We start from the raw sequence: 22,827 nt of genomic DNA, 5'->3' as shown, positions 1-22,827 counted from the left end.
CATGAAATACTACTCTTAGATTTGTGGTCTTAATTTTCTCCATCATTCAGATATTTTAGTGATCAAGAGCAGATGTAACTGAAACCTCAGCCTGTAGTTTTGTTTCTGCTTTGTTTTAGCTGTAAGGTGGGAGGATATACAATTATTTCTCAACTCAATGTTCACTTCTTGAGAGAGATTTGTATCGACATTTTTTTGTTGTTGTTGTTGTTGAGATACTTTTTGTTTCTGCATCTGTTTCAGTGAAGAGTTTGACTCCAGATGCTGATTGGATAACCTGCTGAGAAAACAATATCTTACAAGTAAAAGATAAGATCTAATTCCAGTGTACAACCTAGCTACTTGTTATCACTGTTGTGTCTCTTTAATTAATTGCCATTCAGGGCAGGCACGTTATATAATAATCAGCCTATTGTCGCATACCTGTTAATTTAGAAATTAATTATCATGAGTAGAACTGGGCAAATAATTTCTAATGAATACTTTTTTTCAGAGACACTTGCTTCTTTTCTATTCATTAATTGTATGTAAGCAGATCATGACTTTCTGGAATTTTTATGTTTTCCACAGTTACTAAGTCAGTTGGCCTATGTGTGGTTTGTTGCAGCAGTTTGATACTTGAAATTTCGTTGGTTTTGACTGGATGCACAGCTCACATGGTATGAGCTAGTCCCCTGATTCTATGAGTATGACTCTCAGAAACAGGTTTCTGGTGAGCATATTTGTAATTATAAATTTGAAATTTCGTTTCCATTAATTCTCTGCAGTGCTCACTTTATAGTTCACCAGTAAGCCTGTCTGCTGAAATATCTTGGGGAAGGAAGCACAACATTCTTTGCTGGGGAAATAGGCTTTGCCACCGTGCATAAACGAGAAAATTGGCCTCAAATTCTGTGGTGTTATCAGTACTAGTTTCAGGGCTCCACCAATGAAAATGGCCCGTCTGTGTGAGGATCTATGTCTCTCTACAAGCTGCCACATCTGTTCCCATCCCTCTGGTTACAGCTTATTGGACTTGATGGAACCATGCTGCCAGATACACCTCCACCTTTAACAAGAGTTCGGCAGCATGTAGTAAGCTTCACTGGAAAAGTAAGAAAAAGCTGAGGACTTTACCTTTTCTGCAGCTATCCAACATTGCTGGAGAGTGTAAGAGAGCTCCTTGCCCTCCTGGCCCCTTCCTCACATAGGGCCCTAGGTTGCCTGGAACTCCTTCCACGGAGAGAAGAGAATTTAGAATGGTTGTCAAGGAGGAAACTTACTCCAGCTGTTCCTTATGAGCTTTGGGGTATCTATGTTCACAGTTCCTTCTTCCTCAGACCCAAGGGGGAATGATCAGGCACCAAGTGCCTAAGTATTATCTCAAACTACCCCTCATTCATAAAGGTCCTATACTGCCCCAGCACTGAACAAGGGAAAGAAAAACTTGCTGCTGGATGACAGGAAGAGATATGGGGGATGATTGACAAGGCCATATGTATTGGATGTATTTGTGGGGCAAATAGGCACCTCATGGGGCACTAATAAATCTTCACCCCGTCTGCTTGGAGAAGTGCTCAAATTATGTGGTGAGACTCATTTCCATAGCCGCTGGAGGATGTGACTTGAAACCCACTATACATATGAAGCAGCTGCAAATAAGAAGGGTGGGGATGGGAACTGACAGCCCAGGCATTGTCCCTCAGGAATTCTGCCTGGGGTGAGGCTCCTTCTAATTTTTCACCTCTGATCATTAAAAGGCCCTCTGGCATTAGCTTCTTGGGAGATGAATTGACTCAGTGCACCTGTGTGTCTGGCCTGTACCTGACCCTCCCCAGATAGCACAGGTCTCTCTGATTGGCAGCTCTGCGGCAGAGTGGGCTTGCTAACAGCCTGCACCGTGTTGCACAAGGCATGAGCAATGCCTGCAGCTCGGGTTCTGGTGGCAGGACAGGACGGGGGCAGGGATCACAGCCCTCTGTGTGCAAGAATTCCAGGAATTAAACTGCTTCCCTTTTTCTCTCCTCTGTGTAATTAACACCTGGTTTTGCTTGGAGGCTCTCATCTCAGACCTCTGCAGGCTGTTGCCATAGTAATGTTTTGTTGCTTTTGCCATTCCTAACTAGATAACCTTGGGAGGTTCCCATTACTTCACATTGTTTATGGCTGTCCAGAATTCAGCTGAATTATTTCCCAAGATTTTTGTATCTGTTTACAGCTTTTGAGCTGTCTTGCAGCCTCGTCTGATGACATTCCATCTCAACTGCTCCCTGGAGGTGCCTCTAGTTTCCAGGCTACCTATACTGTTTGTTTTTCTTGGTCTCCTGATTCCTAGCCAGGCACCGCTTCATATGGAATTGTCTTTATTTTCAGGCTCACAACAAGATGGGCCCATTTGAACTTTGTTTCTATTATCACTAAAAGCTTGTTCAGAAAGTGCAGCATGATTTGTGAGCTGTGGCTCAAATGCTTCTTAGTCATGGGTTATGCAACTCTCTGGCTGTCCCAGAGATGTCGTTGTGAGCTCCTACGGAAAGCCTTTGCTCTTTAGAGTAAAATTTACCCAACAGGCCCCAACACCATGGGGGCCTGTGAATGGCTAGGTCAAAAGTGGAACAGGCAGCCTTTGTACTCCTCATACATGGTGCCTCTAAGCTCCATTCCAGATCTGCCTGGGTGAAAGTGAAGGGGGGCTGTGGTAGAGGAGGGTAAGTTTGGGGGACACTATAATTGAGCATGAAGCATAGGCGCTGACTTCCTCTGCTCCTACAGGATGCTTGACCCCCTCCCCCTCCACTCCTCCACCCTGGGCTTATGCCCACTCCACCCGTTCCTTTAAGTCCCCATCCTGCCTTTTCCTGCCCTCTCGCTTCCTCAAACTCCTACATGCCACTCAACAGCTCACCTGTGTTGTGTGCAATGGGAAGGGGAGGAGCTGATTGGTGGAGCTGCTGGGAGGTGCTGGCACTCATTGCTTTTTTCCTGTAGGTGCTCCAGCCATGGAGCAGCCATGGAGTGCACACCTATGCCATGAACTCCAGTGCCACCGGATCATCTGTTTAGTATATCTCAGGGGCTTCCGTAACTACACTTAGGGCTTGTCTACACTACCACCTTCCTTCGAAGGAAGGATGGTAGTTAGGGTGTTGGGAGTTTACTAATGAAGTGCTGCCGTGCAAATTCCCCCCGCAGCAATTCCGAAGTACCGCCACGTGTCTAGCCGCGGGTCACCCGCCGGTACTTCAAAGTGTCGGGGCAACTTCGAAGTCCCCTTACGTCTCAAAATTTTGAGGTGTAAGGGGACAAAGTCCCAGCGGGTGAACCTCAGCTAGACGCGTGCTGGTACTTTGAAGTTGCTGTGTGGGTGGAGAGGGGGGCGTGGAATTTGCTTAATGAAGTGCTGCCTATGCACGGCAGCACTTCATTAGTAAACTCCCAACACCCTAATTACCATCCTTCCTTCGAAGGAAGGTAGTAGTATAGACAGGCCCTTAGAGAGGCAGCAGGTTGTTCCATGCACTGTCCACTGTCCATGGAGGTGGATTCTTTCCCTCATTTCTTCAGGCTTGGTGTAGATTTTGGAAAGAAAGGAGTGACTTTCGCCTTTTCTTGTTGATCTCTTAGCCATGGTGCTGTGGTGAAGTGGATTTCTGTTTTCCATCCACTTGTGGATTCCTCATGAATATGCGTGCCACATTTGCTTACGTATTTTAAGATTTCCATTAATCCTTTCCCCTACATTTACATGCTATTGAAATTACTTGAAGTGCCCATGTCTGGTTCTCCTCTCACACCAGTTTTAGGTTGGTGCAGTACCATCATTTTCAGATGGGTTAATCTTGGTTCTCACTAGTGTGAAAACAGAAGCAAACCATTTGCTTTCAAGTGGTATTTGCATTACATTGTTTCCTTTTTTTTTTTAAAAGGATATACTGTGCCATGTTTATAACAAGTCCCTCTGTTCCTCAATGACATGCCCCTTTTCCTCTGCCAGTTCCGCATTCCTTTTCCAGAAGCGTTGATCAAACTACGAACAACCGCTTGTCCAGTTATTTCAGAAGGTGGCCCTTTAGAATTTCTGTTATCGTCAATTTAATTCTTCCACTCTTACTCACATTGTGTAGCACTTCGCTTCTTGAGTACTCTCAAGGAAGGGATAGCTAATAGTGGCTGAATAGTGCCCTTGCTGTGTAAAACTTGGCACAATGCAAAATCTTCTTTGGCATGTCTTAGTTAACTCAGTGCTCAACAGTATGTGTAAAGTCCTGCAAACCTTGCTCATATGAGTTATTTATACTCATTAGACGCGTAGCAGTGAAGTAGCTCTCTGAATATGTTAAAGTCAGTGACTGATGAAAGATTTTTTTGTCCTATGCCTTTTTCATTTCAAAGAAATACCAAGAGTTTGTCTTTACAAACAGTCATACAAAATTAATGTATTTAATCTAGTGCAGTGGTGGGCAGCCTGTGGCCCACAGGCCACATGCAGGCCACTGGGGTCCCCAGCTAGCCTCCCACCACGTGCATTTCACACACCAGAATATCAGAACCACAGACTTCCTTGCCACTCCCGTTTCCTTCCCAGCATGATTCAGGTGATTATCATGTTCCTAAAGTGCTGGGTGGGAGATGGAGGAGCAAGGAAGTGCAGGGCTCTGATACCCTTGCGAGCAAGAGGGGCATGTTGGAGGGGAGAAGGCCATGGGGCCACAGGTGGGCCCTAGTGGACTGCAGGCTGCTGCAGCCCACTGAGGTAAAGGAGGGCCACTCATGTGGCCCATTCACCATTCATGGTTGTTCATCACTCGTTTAGTACTTAACACTGAACATACACAAGAACTATTTTTATGCAAAGTTTATTGATCTCATTGTCTATGTTACATTGAGAGAGGGCACTTGGTCAATAGAGTGGGGACACATTGGAACAATAGTGGCTTTGTGTTGCCTCACTTGGAATCTAGCCAGTAAAATTACAAGTCTAAGAATATTTACATTCAAGTGATAAACCATAGCAATTCTAAACCAGCTGTATGGCTTGTCAGAGCTCAAACATTTCCATGAACATGTGGACTGCTTTGGCGCAGTTCCTTTAAAGGTAACCATAAAAAAGAGAGTTAAATGCAAAGAGATAACCTCTAATAATGCTGAGGTCTGGTTTAAATGAACAAAATCCAGGAAATTTAGAATTATGGCTGGTGCACTGTCATTGACTTTGAGTCTAGCCAATTGAGCATGCTACATGTGACATCTGAAATCATCTGCTTCTGCAGTACGTACTGTAAGCACAATAGGTTGGGTAAGAGGCTGAATTTCAGCCTGGCCTGGTTTCCATCATGATGTTAATCTTTATAGTTGACTCTATGTTAACATAGGTTTTGGTACTTAATTTCCGTTTCTGGTATTTAATTTCCATTCAATTGCATGTAACAATTACACATACACATGGATGTGTCTTTGCAGATCTGTTATACGTATCAGCATAATTCATAATAAATAGAAAATGTTGGATGATCATCTATAAATAAAAATATCCTGAACAACCAAGTACCATACAGCTAGGAGTAAATTTTGTAAAGAAACTCCCTGAGAATCTGTACCTTTTTGCATGCCTTAGAGTCCAGCTCTGAACTGGTGCTCCCCTACAAAAGTGTGGATCAAATCAAGCTCCACTTAAGTCAGTGGAAGTTCTTCTATTGACTCCAGTGAAGGGTGGATTGGTTCCTAAGTGTAGGAAACCAAGGCAATGGCAGAAACATAGCACAAACAGCATATTGGTATATCCACTGGTATGGATCCATATTTCACTGAGCATTGTAATGGATCCACGTCTCCTCTCATGCTCTGTCCTAGCAACTACAGACCAATTGCACCGTAGTATTTATAACTAAGAGGGGTTCTGTTGGTCAGACCACACAACTTGCTTACTTGAGCTTGTGCTCGTTACCAGGGTTTAACTCCTGGTGTGTATCCTTGTTCCTGCCATCACTTGGAATACCAGGCCTTAAACTGATTATTCTGAGGTTTGGATACCTGGAGAAAGTGTTTATTTTTGTAGTTCTTGCCAAAAGTTTCTGCCTTACTTATCATGAATCCAAATATACACACATTTATTTATACAGTGCAGGATGGTGTGGGGAGGGTGTTATTCCCACTGTTGAAAGCAGTGTGCTTGTGCAGTCCTTTACCAGAAACTGATGTCTAAAAGATCTTAAAAATTAATGCTACGTAAATATTAACTAATGTTAAAGTAAAAGGAAGATGATGGTGAATTCTGTGCTTAGTTTAACTGAAACTCAAAACAACATTTTGTGCAAAAGTTCAATGCTGACCTACAAAGGAGTTTCATGAAAAGAAGCCCTGAATTTGTGCTCTCCCTTTTGTTTTTTATTTTATAACTTGTGAAGGAGGTCTGAAAGCTGTTTAAATAGATTATTTTGTTATATGTTTTTATCTTAGAAAATTGCCTGGTCTTCCCTGTTTTGCTGGGGAGAAAGAGGACAGCATCTGATATTTATTTAACTTTTTCACCCTAAGTCTACATTTAGATGGAAGAGATCTGTAGGCAAAATACGTGCACATTGCACAATGCATTTCCATATCTTTTGCTGACATTTCTGTTGGGAGAGGGTTTTCTAACAGTTCATCCGTCCACATAAGGCCAAATGTTGGAAACCCCTCCCCTCTGTTTGGACATCCTTTCTTCCTTGTGGAATGAGTTGTACTGGGATGTTGACAGAATGCTCCCGATCGGCAGATCTCTTCTGACAGATCTGCAGTCTGGACGCATGCGCTGTTAACAAAATGTCGACAGATGCCTGCAGTCTAGACGTAGCCTAACTGAAGAGGTGAGAGGTTGAATCTTTGAGTCAGTCTCTGTGGTAATTACTTACCAAACTGCAAATTCTTTGGGACAAGGACTTTTGTTCTTCCGATAATGAGTGTACAGCACCTAGCGATACAGACCCTGAATGAGACCTCCACATGCTACCACAATAGAAATATTGATTATCCTTAATAACAACAATAATAAAAACCCTCTTTCCAATGGCACAAAAAGTTAAGTTAGTCAATGGGGCAGCTAGGCAGTTCAGAAGCATCCAAGATAATATCACAATTCAGTGTCAGTATAAACACTTCTCCTATTTTTTTATATCAAATGTAAATACTTTAAAGGGAAAATTATTTTTGAAGTAGCTTTCCCGTTTAATCTAAGTAATATCCCAACTTTCTGTCAATATTAAAACCAGGGGCTCCCACCAATATTTACTTTACTACAGAAGGTTTAACTGTTTCCTGACAGGTGTCGTGTTCCATCCACAGGAGAGAAATCTTCTCCATCTTCCCTTCAGTGGATTGAAGAATTCTGACATTGCTGATCTCTTCATCAAGTCCCTAGTTAGGTATGTGGAGCATTAGAAAGCTCAGATGTGGAATGTGGCATCCTACAGGCATTTTAAAGATGCAATAGTTGATTTTAGTTTTATTTGAGTCTTTCTTGATGAAAAGGACTTTTCTGGTTCATACTTTTAAATACTTGTTTTCAGCACACTGGCCATTTTATGCTTAAAAGTTGGACTTGTTCATGGTATTTTAAAATATCTTTGAATGCGGCTGCTATGCAATTAAGTTGCCACTGTCCCAGCAGCTCTTTGGTTCTGAAAAAGGTGTTATATGTAAACAGATCATACCATGACTCCTTACAGAAAGGCTAGGTTGTATTTTCTGAGCTGGGTAATGAGTATCCTTAATTATGCCCATGCTAGCAGTGTTGTCTCAAGGTTCAAGGATACTTTATACATGCTGAATATCCACAGTTAGTGGTGGGTGATGTACATACCAGAGTAAAACAGAGAGGATTCAATTTCAAATATCTTCAGGGGTAAATCCCATGGATCCCAAGCCATCAATCAATTTGTATACCAACAGGAATTTATATTCTTTCACAGAGTCAAAGCTGAGGTTACAATTAAGAGTTTCTATCCATAGTGCTATCATTTCCCCCAAAAGCCTGCATTTCTCTTCTATTTTTAAACATTTGCTATCCAAGATAAAGTATGCCACCCAAATCTGGTGCCAAATGACATGAAGGCATGATGGATTTTTGAAAGGCTGCTAGGGTGTCAGAGTGTGTTTCACTCTTCTGATAGCTTTTAATCTCAGTTTGGATGCTTTCTTAATTTGCATCAAACATTTTGAGGGCTAATAAACTAATAAATATCAAGAAATGCTAGAAGCATGAAGCTACTCTGCACAGCACTGGGTTCTGTTTCTTCTTTGGCAGTAATTTTTGGTACCAAAAGGGACTATTTTTAGCAGTATGTCATTGCTTGTTTAACCTGCTAGGTTAATTCATTCTGGGCCATTTGCCATTGAATTCAGTGGAAATAGGATTGGGGCTTACATGCTCTGAGGAAAAAAATACAACCAACAGGTTCAAATATGGGTGTCTAAATCTAGGCGACAGCTTCTAATTGAATGGTCTGATTTTCAGAGGTGCAGAGCAAGGTTGGCTCACAGTTATGGGCACCTCCATCTTTTACTTAAATGTTTAAATGTGGATTTATGCTTAAGTTTTAAGAGACATAGGTCTGAAAATGTTTACCAATAGCCTATGTTGCAAGTGCAGGGTGCATTGAATGTCATGGACACTAACTTCCTTACACGTTCCTTGATCAGAGATCCGTGGTGATTATAATGCTCAGTGAGTGGTGATTCATGAAGATGGTGTGCACTTACCAATGGGAACTTGAATGTAAAGTGCATGGGCTTGCTTAATGAAGTAATTGTTGTGCCTGTGGCACAAATCTTACAACTCGGTGTTGGCCATTGGGTACAAATGATAGGGTAAAATGTTTCATGAGCAGTCATTTGTACCCTCAAAAACTTGTGGATATAAAACTGTAGGTACAAGTTTATAAACTAGGTTGAGGTGTCTTTGAATCCTTGGCTCTGAAATTGCAACTAGTGACCCAGTTTTCTGACACATAATTTGAACATCATTTATTCACCTTGTATAAACTGTGACCGATATGTAGCCAGGGCTAAGTGGGCACTCTTTTGGATACATGCACTAGCCTAAAAAATTACACTGAACAAATCATGTGTCTACCTTATACGAACTGTAGCATTAATTTTGCTATGGCAACTTCTTGCACGGGCTAAGGATGGGATTTACAGGCCATGTCAAAGAAGTTGGCATTTGGCAAGTAAGACACTAATGTACTCAACAGTTGCATCTCTGAGCCAGTTTTGTGAAGCAGCCTTTGAACTGAACAAGCAAGAAACAGACCAAGTACTCTTCTAGAAAATCTGCTCTACTCCTGTGTCCCCAGAACCATTCAGCGAGCATGGTCCCCCTGAGGTGCAGGAATTCCATAAGTACAAGTGGCTGATATACTAATGTGTTTCTATAAACAAACTTAACTAGCTGAGTTTGTGTGAGGTCCAGCGATCAAGAGAGGCAGAAAAAATATACCAGGCTTAGGCTTTCTGAATCTGTTGTTAGACGCATGGAAACGGCCATGTGATCCCACTCCATTGTCACCAGGCCTGGTGTGTATCATAGCTGAGAGAGCCAATTTCAGATCAGACTGCCAAAAATGGGCAGAGACTCCCACGCTGGCCATTTACTTTATAGTCAGATTTCACCAAGCCAGGGACAAACAGAGACTTTTGGCTTGTTATAATAGCTTAATATGGAGCCACAGGCACTTTCCTTAGACCCTCTAGCCCAGTGTGTCTTCAACTATGTTCCACAGCAGACTGGTGTTCCATGAAACACAGGTGCTCTATGAACAACTTGCAGGTGTGCCGTGAGCGTTTCGAAACATAAACTGATGGTATATATTTTGTGTTATTAAACCAGGTATGATGTTACTGCTTCACTGCTATCATACCCGATGAAATTGTTTGGTTTTGGCTTTGCTGTATATGTTTGTTTGTTTTTTTTTGGTCAGACAACAATTTTTTTGAAGAAAATTTTCATAGGTGTTCTGCATAAAAAATATTATTGTTTGGTGTTCTGTGGTCTCCAAGGCTTTGTCTACACTAGTCCCTTTCTTTGATGGGGGCACAGTAGTCAGCCTGAGCAGGGAATAATAATGCAGTGCTGCGATGAATATGCAGCACCTCATTAGGCTAATTCTCTCCATGGCGATTTCGAAGTTGCAAACTTCAAAGTGCTGGAATGCCGAGTAGCCGCAGGCTTTTCAAAGCATCTGTACAACTTCAAAGTGCCCTTACTCCCAAAAAGGGGAAGTAAGGGGGCTAGTGTAGACACAGCCAAAGAGTTTAAGAAACACTGGTCTAGTCCATGTTACCACTCAGACAAAGTGGACTTCTGTGATGAAAGGTTATTAATATATAAATCACTATACATTAGGTTCTCCCAGCCCCAGGTCAATGGATGCTGAGGATCTTACACGAAACACAATGTTTTAGCTAATCCTTTGTAAAATATGCAATGGTTTATTACCTATGAAGAGAAATGAACACGAATGAAAGGTTAAGTAGGTAATACACAGTACAGGTGGATCAGTGTGTGCAGCCAAATTGTTTTAAGGATGTTAAATCTGCTAGTTTTCTACACAACTTTCTGGAGTGCCCAAGTAGTTTTGGGGACCTCTGCCCTTTTGTTTAAAACTTCCCCTGTCAGAATCACAGTCCAGAGATGGGCTAGGAACAGATAATCAGGGATCTTTATTCTCCCTTTTTATACCTTGACCAATTTTGCTGGAAAACCCCTGGCTGTGTTACAGGTCAAGCAGGTTCCATGGGTCATGCGCTTTGTCACCCAGCCTTTACCTGAATTGCAGATTCTAGCCTTCCCCTTTGCCTGTGTGCCATCTGAAGTATCGGCCTGGATGACATGAATGTGCCCTTGTTTATAGCTCCTTTGGTATTTCTAAAGAGCTAACCCGTGGGCATTTCACAGACCAGCAACATGTTTGAGTTTGAAACAAACAGAAAAATATCTTAGACCCACGCATATTGATATACACATTATTACAAGATAATCATAGCAGATTACATTTTTGCAGTGATACTGCACAAGACATACTGTGCAATACATATTACAATTTTGTACATAGTACATAGTGCTGTAGGTGGTCAACTTTCCCTTTAGACTGCATCACACCCACTTTTAAGCTTGTTTAGAGTCTGTTTTTATCAGCATGGAGACTTGTTCTGCCACCATTACTCACAATGAATTGTTCTTTATTCCATAAATGAGGCCTGTTTGAATTGCAGTGTCTATGGCTTGGGACATGTAACACCTCTTAGTCCCACTCTGAACTTTCTTGTATGCCCTCATAGAATCCTTACACTAAATGCATCAGTAAGTAAGTAAATAATATTCATACTCTAAGAGGGGCTGCAATATTTCTCTCCAGTCTGCACTCTCCTTGTTCCATCCCCTGGAGGATGCTATAAACCACTATGGTCTCTGGATACAAGAGGCTGAAGAGGCAGTAAGGAGAAAGCAGCCCTCCTGGAACAGCAGATAATAGCTGTCAGTGACTGATCAGCTCCCTTGCTGGAAAGTGAGATTAGCTATGCTGCCACTGAACAAAGGTACTGTAAAAATCCACAGCATTAAGAAATAAAGTGGTGCTAGCATTGACAACATGCATTTAAATAGACGTGATGAATGCATGACTCGAAAAAAGGACTGACTCAAGTTGTGGAAGTTTCTACCCAGAGCCAGTGATAAGGTTCAGCCTATGGTCAGATCTCTGGGAGCTCCTATTAATACTGTGTATAAAACCCAGAGCCTGTTACTCCCAGGAGAATCCATGCCAGCTATCCCATATGACATCTATCTATTGGCTGAAGTCCTTCAAAACACGAGCTCCAAAAAGCACTCAAAGAATCCAAGTGCCAAATTCCCAGACTAACTTAGCTACTACAACACACCAAATAAAGTTGGTGCTGCAGCAGAATCATTTGAATAGGTAATATTAAGAAAGACATCTCCACAGTTAGCCATACTGTGCATTGCAAGCTAAATGAAAATATTACTACTCTTTCTCTATCTCTTCATTCTGATTGAAGCTGATGGATTACTGAGTACCCAGAAGATAGCAGCTGTGCCAAACAAGCTTATGGGATCATCCAGTTAGGTCCAAGTGATATATCCCGGCTTGCTTGGCCCTCCCGTGCCTACTAATAAACAGTCAAATGCATCAGACTTATTCACAAAAGAGCTAGTGTTTCCCACCCAAAACCTCATGCAGGAGAAATCCAAATTACCTGTTTCCCTAGGCTATGTAACTATTTCCCAAACAGAGCCAAAGAAGCCTAAGATGAGGCAACCTGTGTCATTCCTAGCATTCCTCATATGCACTCAGCTAGCCATGTATCTTCAAACTCACTAATGCAGCTTCCTTGTTCAGATTCATCTGTCCTATAAACTCCCCTTATGCTGCCAGTTCCCAGTTCATACAAACACAACACCCCACCCTCTCCCCCCACACAAAAGGCAGACACAGAAATGTTTTGTGTTTTATATGTATTTAAAACTGAATTTGTAGTGCATACAACCCCCTATTTTTAGTGGGTGGATTTCTTATTGTGAGAAGTTCATCTAATTAAACAGATGGGAATATTGTGTATACAAGCTCATTGATCAAACAAGCAGAAACAGTATCTGAAAACACCTGAATGGTGGTAGTGTCTCAGTTTTCTTTTGTACAATATAAAGCAAATGTGCAGCATTTAAATAGACAGATGTACTATGTACTGTCAAGTATGACTGTGTATTCTTGGTCTCAGAGTAAAGTTTGTTATTATAAGAGATCTGTGTTAACAGCTCACTGCTTCTGAAAGATTTTGATCACCCTTAGTGCAAATGTCATTCCAAACTGAAGTGACACAGCATATAAAATAAGTCTACCATGACCTATGGGAGATATACCAGTTTTAGCCAGGATTTGTAAGTCAAGTTCTAGGGGTCACATCCTATTCTCAGTTGATTTATTTCTTTCCTGTTTACTGATGAAGGAGGTCAGATTTAAAAACTACCTAACAGAGCAGTATCCATTTAATAGCATTGACCTTCAATGAAGGGGAGAAAAAAAATCACATTGTGAACAGATTCTTCTCACAAGAGAATCGAAACCTGCAAATGCCTTTTAACTCCATATTTCTTTTCTTTGACAAACTGAGTATATTTTCAGACATTGTACATTAAAAGTTAGGAAAACTATACTTCAAAATTTTTACCACTGCACTCTGTATGTTTCCTTCACTGAGAAGGCAGATACAATATTCCCAGGGAAGATACAGCCTTGGTTATCTGTAGATTAATTTGCAGGGTGCAATTAAAAAACTATACATACAATATGTTAGGTTCCTGATCAACAACTGCTGTGTCTGCACTGCAAAAGTAACTTTGAAGTTGCTTACTTCGAAGTACAACTTCTCAGTAAGTAACTTCAAAGCTGAGTGTCTACATGAACCCTACTTTGAAGTTAAACTTCAAAGTAGGGCACTACTCCAGGAATGGAGTAAGGACTTCGAAGTTGGGCTCACTATTTGGAAGTTAACTTTGAAGTAAGGGAAAATGTGTGTGGACTCTCTGCTGGCTACTTTGAAGTAGTGCCTAACTTAGAAGTTAGTTCCTAGTGTAGATGCACCCAAAAAGTAATATTGTCTCCTGTTGCACAAGGAAATCACCCTGATCAATAACCCACCCATGGTTTTAGATGAATCAAGCCAAGGATTAGAACCATAATGATCTCCCACATTCAGCATGCTATAGTGATAATTGAATGCCCTGAGCCTTTGGTTCATCGGGGATATTTTTTGCTGGTCCCTCAGTACAAACAAGCTCTTAAAGTGGTGTATCCGGCCACAAAAAGGTTTTTCACGTATAGGGAAATCTTTGGTGACAGAGTTGCAATGGTGCTTCTCATGAAACACACCTGGTCTGGGTAGTGCAGGGACTTTAATACCCTTGTGACCCCTGCTCAACAGAACTCCCGCTGGTGGGCCTTTGGCATCTGGCACTTCAGCTTTTAGCTTTAAATTCATCCACTCCTCTTCCCTCTTCCCTGCTCAGAGGTTTGCTCCCAGGAGGTACGTGGTTCTGTGAGGCGCCTTGCTATTCCCTGCCTTAGCAGGAGGGAGCCTTGCCTGTGCATTTCATTTGTCATCTCTCAGGCAACCTCATCCATAGGCATCACAAACACCCCCCTCTCTGCTCATGTGGGCTTCACTGTCCCCCATTCAGGACAGTGACAGGCACACACCTGAGTCCCACAAGCATTCTCATGCATTGTTCAGCCATTCTCCACCGGATGCCCACAGAATTTCCAGATCCTCTGTTCCCAGAGGAATGCTGCACCACAGATTCCGAGTGATGCCTGAGAATGGAGTGGTACCTCATGTACAACATTTGTTTGTAGAGGATGCAAGTCGAAGTTTAACAAGGATCAGCAGTTCAAATGCTGGTCAACGGAAATATTGGAAACAAAGGGTTATTTGAGAAAATAAAACCATAACACACTTTTTAGAGCCTAAACTTAACTCACAAGATGCCCTCCTATTTAGTTAGGTATGGCTCACCCCAAAGTCCTTCTGACAGCATTTATCAGCCACAATGACTGAAGCCCTCCTTCTAATGGGATCAGGCCTGCTAGCAGCTTCCCTCCCCACATTGAGAGTCCAGGGGCATCTTTCTGCAGCCCCCAGATATGTCAGCCAACTCCTTCATTCTTCACCTGTAAAACAGGGCTCCTCTCGCACCGTTCACCTTTTCCTGGTAATTTTTCTTGTGATGTCACTGAAACTTTTTTTCAATAGCTAATCAGTTTCTGTTTTAAGACCCCCCAGAAGATACATTGGTCAGATAAGGGGATAAGTGCCTCTTGTCTCTTGTCTAGAGGAGTTTGTCTTCAGGCTTGCTATTTCTGGGAGACTTATCTTTAACTGCTAGGCCTTAGGTATGTAATTTCAAGGTTAGATATATATCTCCTTGCACATTATCCACATGTGCATTGCACAGAGATTGTGATGATGAGTGTGACAGAGGCTTTCAGTGGAAACCTTACCTAACACTCTCTGGAGAACTAAAATGAAAATACCAGACCCAGGGATTCGTATAACCCATGTGCCCTCTGTCAGTGGGGCATCAAGAGGTCATTGAGTCACAGCCCTTCAGCTACAGCTATAGATTTTATGTGGTTGATATCCTGGGAGAATGGCTTTGGAGAGGATCAGCCTGCAAACTGAGACAGAAAATTTACAAGCACAAAGCAGCTCTCTGATGCTTATTACTGAAGTGCTGTCTATACTAGGGCTGAGTGAGATAGCACCCCCACCGAACAATTGATTCTAGTTACCTCCATTTTAGTTTGTGACTTATCTGTGCACAGATTTTAGTTTTAGTGTGCACATTGACAAATGTTTGCTGAGAATATATTGAAGTCTGTTGGTTGCTCATGCACTCTATGCCATCTCTTTTTCTGGTGGAGCGCACCAGAATGGAGTTCCGGAAAACTTTTTCTTGGCACCACCATTTTGGAAGCCAGATGGGCAGCTCTGAGCCACATGTGCCTCTTTAAGGAGCCATTTGTGGCTGTCACGGCTGCTGCCGCTTACTCATCTGGCTCCCTGCCTGCCACGCTGAAAGAGTAGGACTTGATTTAATTGTTTTAACAGCCAGGAGGGTGGATCCGGCCGTTAAACCAATTAAAATGAGTCCAACTCTTTCAGTGTGGCAGGGCGCTGGGAGCTGCCCCTGATGTGCTGTACATGAGAGGAGTGGGGAGCAATGCAGCCACAGAGAAGATGAGAGGGGCACGCAGAGCTTCTAGGTAAGTAAGTGAATCCTGGGGTTGGGGCGGGCTGTTTGGGGATGCAAGGGACTAAGCTTCGGGATGGTTTGGGGCTACAGAGGGAGGGAGGGTGTTAAGCCTGGGGGGTGGTTTGGGGCTATGAGGGAGTTAAGCCTGGGGGGTGGGGGATGCAGTTTGGGGCTGCAAGGGAGTTCAGCTGTGGGGGACGGGGGCAGTTTGGGGCTGTGAGGGCATTAAGGTGTGGGGGAGGGGCTGTGAGGGGGTTAAGCCTGGGGGTGAGCAGGGTGGTTTCGGGCCATGGCAGCTTAAGCCTGGGGGCAGTTTGGGGCTGTGAGAGGGTTAAGTTGTGGGGTGGAGGGACAGTTTGGGGCTGTGAAGGGGTTAAGCCTGGGGGTTGGAAGAGTGGTTTGGGACTGTGGGGGCTTAAGCCTGTGGCTAGTTTGGGGCTTCAGGGAGTACTGCCACCATTTTTCCTAGAAAAAAAGCACTGCCCTTGACAATTGCTTTGAGAAGTCCTCTGTCCAGCTCTGTACGCTGCTTATATTAGGTGAGGAGCTAATATTACTTGAGTAACTCAATCAAATAATGTTAATGACGAGACAGCAGGAAAAATGATGAAAGCCACTTTGTTCACATACAGCAAGAGTAACTGGACTCTGTGCGAGTGGAATGGAACAAGGAGGAGCTGCAGAAAAGAATCCACACAGTCTGTTATTCAAACCCCATAGGAGCTTTTGTTTAGCCCCCATCTCCCTCCGTTCCTGTAGCCTGGAAGAGCCACCGGGCCACAGTGCCACCTGCACAGGATGTTAGAGCCCTCAGGTCTGGATTCCACAGTCATGACATTCTAAACTGGCTTCTGTGGCATTGGGGCAGAGACCTTCCCATGGAGTACAGGCATACGCACACACCTGTGCTGCTATTCTGCCTGAGTATCTCTCTCTGCTGTGCTTTAACCTTCGTGCTGTCTCTCCACGCCAGTGTTTGGGTCTCACTCCAATTGAATAACCTGGTTTTTACATCTGAAAAGAAAGAAAACTGAGAAAACATTGACATGGAGATCACAGTGGCAGAGAGGCACAGAACACAAAGACGGACAATAGGCCTTGCTTTCTTTTATGGTTGTTCACAAATTTATTTGTTGAATTCCATTTCAAGCTGCAAGTCAAACATACCACCACAAACTAAAGTTGAACAATGTTTGTGCTGCCTGTTGCTTGCAGAATCCAGTAGTGTCAATTAAATGCAGAAAGATTTGAGTTACACTTTTTGGTGCTGTGCAAAAATGGAGCCCCAGTCATCTAGTAATATTTCAAAAGTCTTCAGAATATCTTATATTTACTACCTTGTGTATCTCCTTGGGCTCAGCTGAAGTTCCCAAACAGTGCATGTGCAAAACAAATATTTTACTAAACGTTCATGACTACTTGCCAGTTGTAATTGTAATTCCTCCCACAGCTGTCATCTTAATTGCACTAGGCCCCATGCCTCCATGACTAATATGCCATGGCCAAAAGCCAGTCACTACAATTTACTGTTAGAGGTTCATGGAAAGAGCTAGCACGGGGCAGGGAGGTTTTTCGTAAGAGGGACCATGTCTTAATAAAAGGGGTCTGCTGCGTCAATTTCTTGTTCCCTTTGTGATGGAATAACCTAACATCTCTATGAAAACTTCAGCCACTGCATATATGGAAAAGTAATATTAAGATGGCACTTTGTGGACTTTTAGCCGCCTCCAGTGACATGTAGTGGCTGGATACAAGTAAGAGAGCAAGCATCAGCTGATGAGCCCTCTCTTCCCAGACTACCAGCAAGTGTGCTCATGTTGCCCATGGACTGCAATTGGTTACTAGTGCCCTAGCACAAAAAAGTGCCTATCTGGTATATTATGTCACTTCAGTGCCCCAGTCTGTACTGGTGCACTTGGTCTGTGGAAGATGCACAACACTGAAGTGGGATGTTGGCTGTGAAAATGTAGGTGTAAGTTGGGTCTGAGTGAGCTCTCCCTGACATCTAGTAATGAGATGGGGGAAAAAGACTTCAGCAACAGACCTGGTTTGACTGCTCTGCCTATGTTTCCAGCATGCTGGAACTGCTGTATCCCACTGATTACTTTTGGTTGATGTTGATGTTGGACTGCAAGGTTGTTTGGTGATGGGTGAAGAGGTGATGAAAAGATGTCCTTGTGTGCGTGGGGAGTGGCAGAACTATGCTTAGTCTGCTCTGATTGAGGGGATCAATCCACAGTGACTTTCAGAAGTGCCGGGGTGCTTGACCCCTGCTCCGCCTCAGGGCCTCCTTCATACTTCACCCCTTCTTCAAGGCCCCACCCTTGCCCAGCTTCTTCTCACTCAGTTCCTCGCCCCTCCCTGAGTGTGCTGCATTCTTGCCTGCTAGCCAGCATGGAGTGGCCATACAGTGGGGAGCAGTTTTCCATGCAGAGGCAATAAACTAGATCTCAGGCTCTCCCTGGACAGGGGAATTTCTCAGCATTTCTCGTACATTCTAAGCATACTATTTACAGACAGATCAGTATCTTTGATTCTGTAGCACTGGGAGCAGAGTGGACCGGAAAGAACCAGAGACAATCTGGAACAAAAGGCTTTATGACTTTAAGAGTCTCACAAGGCCTATTGCTAAAAGCCCGGTCATCCTAATTTTACCATTGCATGTCTGAAAGCAGGATCAGGCCAAGCAGTAGCTGGAGGGATTGTTCAGCATTTACTGATGTTACTTGCCATGAACTCTATCCCTGAATTCAATCATTTTAAGCTCTAATGATTTATTTTTATAATTACACCAGTTTCCTACCTCTCCTGGCACCTCAGCTCATCTGTTTTGTGGGGTGAATGCACATGGGGATGTGCACAAACCTCCATTCAATTCCGTTGTGCTATTGGCCAAGAGTACAATATCGGGTATATACAGAAGAAATTCCCAGCTGACTCCTTGGCTCAGGCAGAAATTAGTGAACATTCTGGAGGAGAAAATCTGATTGCTCTTGTTTTAGCATGTAGACAGCACTGCTCGGGCAGAGCTGACCATGATTTTACTTTGAAAAACCTTGTCCATCAGGTTTCAATATGGGAAAACTATAACAGAGGTGAATCATGCTGGAGTTCCACCAGAGTTCTAGAATGGAAAGGGCAGCCAAGTAAAAAAGTTTTGATTTTGGCCCATCTGTAAAAGAAAGAATTCTTCAAAACTTCATTTGCTTTAAGAACAGACCTGTTAGTGTAATGTTTTCGTGTACAGGAGCAGGTTTTTCAGGACTAGGGAGAGATTCTGTAGCTGTTTTTCTTTTTTTCCCTCATATAGAAAAACTACTATGGATAGTGACATCATAGAACCAATATGGCTACATGTACACATGCCCCTCCTTTTCAGAAGGGACATATAAATAAAGTGGGTCAAAAATGCTAATAAGGCATTGATATGAATATTCAGTGCCTCATTTTCATAGTGATGGCCACCCAGAGAGTCGAAAGTGCTGCTTTCGAATAGCAAACTAGCCATGTAGACAGGGTTTCTTCAAAAGGAAACCGCAATTACAAGAGCACCCTTCTTACCTACCCCCCAAAAATGGGGAAGAAGGGTGCTATTGAAATCGGGGTTTCCTTTCGAAGGAGCCCTGTCTACACGGCTAGTTTGCCATTTGAAAGTAGCACTTTTGACACTTGGAGTGGTTGTCATTAGGCATATGAGGAGCTGAATATTCATATCAGCACTTTGTTAGCATTTTCAAACCACTTCATTTACATGTCCCTTCTGAAAGGGAGGGGCATGTGTAGACGCAGCCTATCTGTACTTTCACCGTAAAATGAAAAATTATACTCCGTCCTCCACTATAGCTCTTGAGAATGGGTTTGGAGAGGAAAAGTGGGTTTTCCATTTGTTTGCTCTGGTAGGAAACTTGATCCATAAGACCCTCTGCTTGGTGAAGATGTTGAGGGATGTACCACAACCAGGTGGCCAGTCCAACAACATCTATCTATCTATCTATCTATCTATCTATCTATCCTCCATATTAATTTTTCAGTGGTTTTGTTCTGAGACTTGTGCTTTGAGGGATATCTTCTCACAGCCTGCTTCTGTTGACTCACGGAAGAGTAATCCTATGAATGCCCTCCTTAGAGCCCAGGGATTAGATTGAGTAGAGGTGAGAGGATTCCTTGAAATGGCTGCCTTCCTCTTTCCATGTGGCTAGAGAGTGATAAAATGTGGAGAGGGGGCATATAGTTTGTGTTTACATATAATCTCTACCACGTGACATCATTTAGTAACTTAATTAAAAGGTAGTTTTAAAGAATTCAGACTAGGTAAATATGACAATTTTCCAACACAAACCTTACAGAGCAAGGACATAGCAAGATGAGGGACATTTCTAAGATGTGTCTAGTTCTCCACCCAAAGAATTCTTACAGACAGAGCCAGGCTCTGCATTGTCACAAAGAATTTTCTTCTGTCTGAAACTGATAAGAAAACACACAATTCACTGTACATTAATCTCATTGTAGTATAGCACAAAGCCTTAATTACGACCTGCTTGTATTTTAAGTGTACATACACACATAACCCTTAGCCTGTGTACCTTTGTCAAGAAAGATCTGCTGATGTGTCTGAGGCAGTAATTGATGTTTACATTCCAGTTTTTCATGCATCTTTAGTCAAGTGATCCAGTCAGTTCTTACAGATCTTCTCTTGTTTTGGAATTTGAGCTGAAAAAATGTCAATTGTATGTGGCATGTGAGGACACAGCACTGTTGTAATGATGAATTTGCTTGAATGGCTCTGTCTGTTACAATTTCTATCCCTGGTTGTTGCTTAATAATTTACCATAAATGTTAGCTGCTTCTGGTTGCAGAGTAATTTTTTTCATTTGCTTTACAAATGGGTAATAATGTCAGGCAACCTTTTTGGCTTATAAATATATTAAATTGTATTACAGCAACAATTTTATGGTGTATAGACAACACTTTTTCTTCCTTAACATGTCTACAGCTGCTATGTTAGTGATCTGTCAGATCTCTTTAGCTCTCTGATGAATAAAGCTCACGAGAGAGGGAACCTGGTATAGTGAACTCTTTCATATCTGGCATTCTATTATCCAATTCTCAAATAACCAGCATTTTAACCATAAGTAAATTTTAGTTGAGAAAAGGATGGATGCAGAAGGTCATCAACAAGGAATTATATAGGAAGATACAGCTGAAAGAGAACCTAATGCAGAAGGTTATACAACAAAAGTTACAGCTATCTGGGTGTATCTGCAGAATAAACAATGAATGAAAAGTCAAGACCCCGGTATTTGGCATAATGGACGGTTCGAACAGGAGAGGCAAACCCCCTAAAGAATAGGTAGATGATAATAGTAGACTGGTGTGGAACTAGTCTACAGAAGGTTGGTGAATTAGTCTAGAGGAGATTGGTGTGGAACTAGTGTACAGAAACTAAGCCACTCCACGCTGGATAGGAAATGATGGAAAGAAACAGTGATGGAGGCATCGGAAATCAATAGGTGCTGAGCCCAGGTTTGTTGATGACGATGAAAAATTTAGTTATGCTTTCCAAAAGTACAGCATCTTGAAAGTAAACACAAATAAATACAGCAAATAGAGTCTACATTTACAGTGTACAGTAATACCATTGTTGGTAAAGAAAGTACTCTGCATACATTTTTATTTGTTTCTTAATATCTACTCTTGTTTTTCTTTAGTGTTGTGCATTGCTAGGTATACCTCTCTATTATCCAGAATATTTGACTATCTGGCAACCTCCTGGTCCCAGGGCTGCTGGATATGAAATAGTTTACTGTGTTTGCTTCTACCTGTAACTTGTTTAATTTCAGCCCTAAACACATTTAGATCCTGATGCTGTGGTCTGCTCTGCATGAAGACTCTTACACCTGTGCAGGCTCTGCATGGATACAAAGGAGTGGTTTATGCAGAATGAGTTTCAGGAGCTGAGTCTTAGCTTGTATCACTCAGTGAATTTTATTCAAACTTTTCACTATCTATGGATTCCACAATCCCTTCCACATCTCCTGCTTCTTCTTAGTCTTCTGTCCTTTAAAGCTATGATGTCGCAAGAGACAAGATTAAATCCTTTGATATCCCAGTTTTGAATATGATAATGATATGAAAGATTTGTTGTCTCCTCAGTGATAATATTAATGGATGCTAGTATAATCCATGTACAGGACAGAGTGATAGTCAGCCTATTTATAAATGCTTCTATTATAATAATGAATTTGAGAAGACGGCCCTGGAACAACACCTTTAAAATCTTAAGGGCCTGTCTTTACCTGATCTAAATTGTCCATAGCTGCATTGAAATCAATAGAGCTATGAGAGGAGGATTTGACACTTGGAAAATCCAAGACCAAGGACACGCTTTAGAGATATTACCAATGTAGACAAGAGAGATTTTATTCTCCCTTGTTCATACAAGCCTTTGTTTCCTCCCATTTTATTTTCACCAAAGGGGCCAGTTAACTTATAAGTAGAAAGTATTGGACATTTTTAATCTGCAAAAGAAAATTTCTACAAATACCAATAAATGTGTCTTCCTAACATTTGCAGCTAGTTGTTGGCTAATGGTTTGAATCATCTCTGGACCTCTTTTGTAAATAGGTCTGGTTGAAAATTTTTGCAGCAAGAAAAAGTTCCACAAAAGAAATTGGGGATTTCACTAAATTATTATTTTTTGTGGCAAGTGTCTGTTTTCCTCTAAAATTTTATTTTTTCATTAGACAATCAAAACCTCCCAAACTAAATATTTTAGCTGAAATCTGAAAGATTTGGTAGATTTTGGTCAGTTAAAAAACATTTTGGTTTTCATCAGTTTCTAGATAAAAATCTTAGGCTTGCAATTGAAAAAGTTTTGGATTTTGGTTATTTTTAAACAAAAATGTTATGGTTTGGGAGTTTCCATTCTTTATTTTTTTTGACAAGAAGGCCAAAAAATTCACTTGAAATTTTGATGAAAGCAAAATATTTTTCCATTGGACTATTTTTGCATAATTGTCCATGAAGAAGGTTTTATGTCA

At 42.0% G+C, this 22,827-nt stretch overlaps 1 long non-coding RNA gene across 1 annotated transcript in view; it reads left to right on the top strand.

Annotated features, from left to right (window-relative positions):
- LOC142018392 (uncharacterized) overlaps positions 1 to 7,358 on the top strand; it is a 166,594-nt gene extending 159,236 nt beyond the window's left edge. Inside the window, exon 3 of the long non-coding RNA XR_012646813.1 lies at positions 7,280 to 7,358. This is a non-coding gene — a long non-coding RNA (uncharacterized LOC142018392). The remainder of the gene's footprint in view (positions 1 to 7,279) is intronic.
- The last annotated feature ends 15,469 nt before the right edge of the window (positions 7,359 to 22,827 follow it).

The sequence above is a fragment of the Carettochelys insculpta genome, chromosome 10 (genome assembly GCF_033958435.1).
Source record: "Carettochelys insculpta isolate YL-2023 chromosome 10, ASM3395843v1, whole genome shotgun sequence".
Lineage (NCBI taxonomy): Eukaryota > Metazoa > Chordata > Testudines > Carettochelyidae > Carettochelys > Carettochelys insculpta.
This window is presented reverse-complemented; position numbering and strand designations above follow the sequence as displayed.